Below are 3,938 nucleotides of genomic sequence, written 5' to 3'. Positions count from 1 at the left end.
TGTTTTAGGATCCAAACTGCAGTTCTTTTTCTTTTGGTTGGTGAAGAAAGCCCGTTAATCTTAAGAGATAGTATAGAGAGATGCATTATAGTCACTGTTTTTCTTCTTTCCTTTCCTCTGCCCTTGCTCAGATAGACTTCTATTAATGCCTGTCTGGGTGCAGGTCCCTGTTCCTGGTTGCTTTTCTCAGGTTGTGTTCCACCTCTTAGTAGTCTTTGTAATGCTGGCTTAATGTTTATGTATTAATTTAGTTTTTCTTTGCTATTAAAAATTTTCAGTTCTCCATCGAATGTGAATGCTAACTTTTCTGAGTATATCAGTCTGGGTTGGCAGTTATTGGCTCTCAGGGCTCATGGGTACTTTCCCAGACCTTTCTTGCATTCAGTGTTTGTGTGGAAAGATCTGTAGTGATTCTAATATTTTTCCTATAGTAGTATAGCTCCTTCTTCAATTTTGCTGCATGCAAGATTGTTTCCTTATCATTCAGATCTATCATTTATTCTATAATATGTCTAGAAGTGTTTCTCCTGGGATCCTGCATGTTAGGTGTTCTATATGCTTCTGTTATGTGGGTAAGATGTTCTTTTTTGAGATGGGGAAAATTTTCACCGATTATCTTGTGGAATAGTTGTTGCATTCCCTTGCTTTGATATTCCTCACCTTCTTATATGAAGGTTGAATTTCGTGGCACTATCTGCTTGCCCTTGAATTTCCCTTTGGTATAATTTAAGTGATTTTTCCATATCTGTCATTTTTTTGTTCCAGTTGATGTACTGTGTCTTCTGTATTCCATTTTGTTCACTCTGTTAACTGTGGCTTCCATTGTGGTTTGCATGGAGGAAATGGACTCATTGTTGATTTCAATGGATTCAATGTTGGTTTTCAAAATACTAATCTCACCTCTTAATAAGGTGTGCACTGCCTCTATTTTGTCACTTATCTCATAGCTTAGTGAGGTGTGTGCTACCTCTATTTTTGCATGCATGTCCTGTTTGATGTCCTGCACCTCTTTTGGTATTTCGACCTGGTGTTCTTTCAAATTCTGGTCTATTTCTCACTTTATTTCTTGAGTCATTGCCTCCAGCATGTCTTGGATGTAGTGTTTGTCTTCCATTCCTGCTTTGCTCCCAGTGGGGCTCTCCCCTGGGTTGCTGCTGGCTTTTAGAGATAGCTTGCTATCCTAGCTGTTGATAAACCTTGTAATATTTCTCTGTGATTTTCTCATGGTTATTCAGGGATTATTGCAGACTAATCTGAAATTTTGTTTTGGTCAATAGGTGTCTGTCTTTGCTTGGTTACTGTTTCTGTGCTGGTAGAGAGAGTCTGTACCTGATCTCGGTTCTGTTGGTGGCCGACCTCCAGCTGCTGGTCTGATCCACACAGGATTCTCAGCTCTCTGCTGTAGATCACTGGCAGTTCCCGCCTTTACATGGGATGAGCAGCCTAGACTGCTCCTGTTTATTCCTACAGGTGTTCTTGGCAAGTTCGGATGTGCTGGATGTACTCTCCCAGATGCTGGAGTCTGCTATGGTCTCCTGATGTTTTGTTTTGTTTTATATTTTTGGCTATTTGTGGGCTTGAACTCTGGTCTTGGGTGCTGTCCCTCAGCTCTTCAGCTCAGGGCTGGAACCCTACCATTTGACCCATAGCACCACATCTGGCCCTTTATGCTTATGTTTTGCTGAGGAATCAGATCCAGGGCCTCTTGCAATCACTGTACTGCTGAGCACATTACCAGCCTGAGCTCCTGACTATTATCGGGTGCTGCAGGCCTGTGTTGTTCAATTCCTAGCCTAGAATACATGGGTCAGGTTCTTGTGGGGTTTGAGCTTCTCTTGTCCTGAACCCCCTGCATCTTTTGCTGTCACAGGCATGATTACCAGGAGTGCAGTTCCCTGTTTTTCTCCCCTCTGCTGAGGCGTATGCTCAGCTTCTGATTTCAGTTGGGAGGAGTTGGTTATGTTGCTCAGGCACCAGATCCCCAGGCCTGGTCCCAGACCCCAGCCTGGGCACACCTGTTGGACCTGTGCTGCTGTGTATCCCACCTAGATTATGCAGCTTGGAGTACACAGTTCAAATTTCTTCCACCGTTGGGTGTCTTGACCCAGTGGTGCTGTTCAAGGCTTGGGCGTTAACGCTTCCTTCCAGGGTCTCTCTTGTTCTAGCCTGGCCAGCTGAGTGTGATCCATGGGCTGGTGGAGCTCTTGAAAAGTTTCTAGTTTTAGTGGGTCCTGTGGTGCAGGTTTTGGGGTAGGGGTTCTGGGGATTCCCACAAGCTTTTGAGGAATACATTGTCTCCCTTGAGGAATACACTGTCCCCTGCAGGGTAATCACCCTGGAGCTAGTTGTTTCTGTGTGATGTAGGTTGTTGGTTGCCATTGCAGTCACAGTTCAATTGAGGTGGTTGTGGGATAGGCTGAGAGGTGGTGGCTCTGTGTGTTTCTTTTCTGTCAGTGCCTCCATTGACACTGTTTGGGTCCGCTCCACGGGATGGGCCTCCGGCCTCCACCCGAGGGGTGGGGAGGGCCTCTGTGCAGGTACTGATTGCTGGGGTTTGTCTCTGTTTGCGCTCTCTGGATCAGCACCAGTTCCTTTCAGTTCTGCTCTGGTGTTCTGTGGGCATCTCATGTATCTCTGAGGTTCCTGCCATGGGGCTGAGTGGCTTTGGTGGGATGGAGCCTCTCTGCTCCAATGGAGAGTGATGGGAAGGGGTGGGATCTTTGTGTAAGTTCCCTGCTCAGAGGATTCTTCATTCGTCAAGATCAGCCAGTCTGACACTGTTACCTCAGGGGTCTTTGGTGCGGGTGATCTGCAGACAACTCCCTGTGTCTCTGGGCCACCGGCAGCTCCCACCAGGCTGGGCTGGCCATGGCTTGGCACGCTGCTTTGTGGCCAATAGACATTGGGGGAGGCGTCTTCAAGTTTCTCTGTTGTGAAATTCTTCTATTCAATTTCTGTTTTTCTCTGGATGTTGATTTTTGTTGTTGTTGTCGGTCTCTTGGGGAGATTAAACGTTGGAACTCAAACTATCTTTTTGGTTTTGGAGAGCTGTGGCATTCCCCTACTTCCCCGTCACCGTCTTGGACCCCCTCGAGTTTTTGCTTTTTTTATTCAGAAATAATTTTAATTTATCTGTTGAAATGAGTACTAAAGAAACTAAAGATATTTCTGGTGCTTATGTGAAAAATTATACTTTAAAATATTCTGTATTCTGTTTGTATAATGCCCATAATCTATTTTATTCTTTCCTAGATATAAGACTTTGAATTCTACATTGTTTTATAATATATAGGTTCATTAATAAATGTGTCCTTTCAGATTGCATTCCATACCAAAACAGTTTAAGATTCCTTTTTTACTAGGTCCTTATAGTATATTTCTTTGGAATAAAATGACAATGTTGTCTAATTTTAAAGTTTTATTATGATTATGCTATATAAAGGCCTTTCTAAGGTGAAGATTTAATACACTGATGTCAAACTTTTATTTATATGAATTACATATATTGTTACACTTGTAATTTTGTAATCAACTTTTTAATAATTGTTTTTCATTTCTTGCGTCTGAAGAATGAAAAATCTGGAATAATTCACAGATTTTCATATCATCCTTTGCAATTGCCATGTTAATCTCTGTATTGGTGTAATTTGGGTACATGTGCTGCTGAAGCATGTAATGTCCTCTAAATTTAGGTAGTTAATGATGCAATATTTATACAGGATTATATCCTTGGGTGCCTGTTTGTAACAAGGAAACCTTATTGTTCCTAACAATGCTACTGATCTTATTTCCCTAAAATTCTGTGTATAATGGAAAATAATTATATTGTTCAGTTTGTAATTTTTTTGTCAATGACTATTTTAAATCTTTTTCATTTTAGTTTAATCATACATTGAAGCATTTTTAGCTAGGTCCAAAGGGGATGGCTTTTTCAAGTA

General features: G+C 42.0%; 1 pseudogene; it reads right to left on the bottom strand.

The window, feature by feature from the left end:
* Positions 1 to 3,573: 3,573 nt before the first annotated feature.
* Positions 3,574 to 3,672, bottom strand: LOC138820157 (U6 spliceosomal RNA; annotated as a pseudogene).
* Between the last annotated feature and the right edge of the window lie 266 nt (positions 3,673 to 3,938).

Source organism: Dipodomys merriami, unplaced genomic scaffold (genome assembly GCF_024711535.1).
Source record: "Dipodomys merriami isolate MVZ:Mamm:240054 unplaced genomic scaffold, mDipMer1.0.p SCAF_840, whole genome shotgun sequence".
Taxonomy (NCBI): Eukaryota; Metazoa; Chordata; class Mammalia; order Rodentia; family Heteromyidae; genus Dipodomys; species Dipodomys merriami.
The sequence above is the reverse complement of the archived record's forward strand: the minus strand, read 5'-3'. Positions and strand labels throughout refer to the sequence as shown.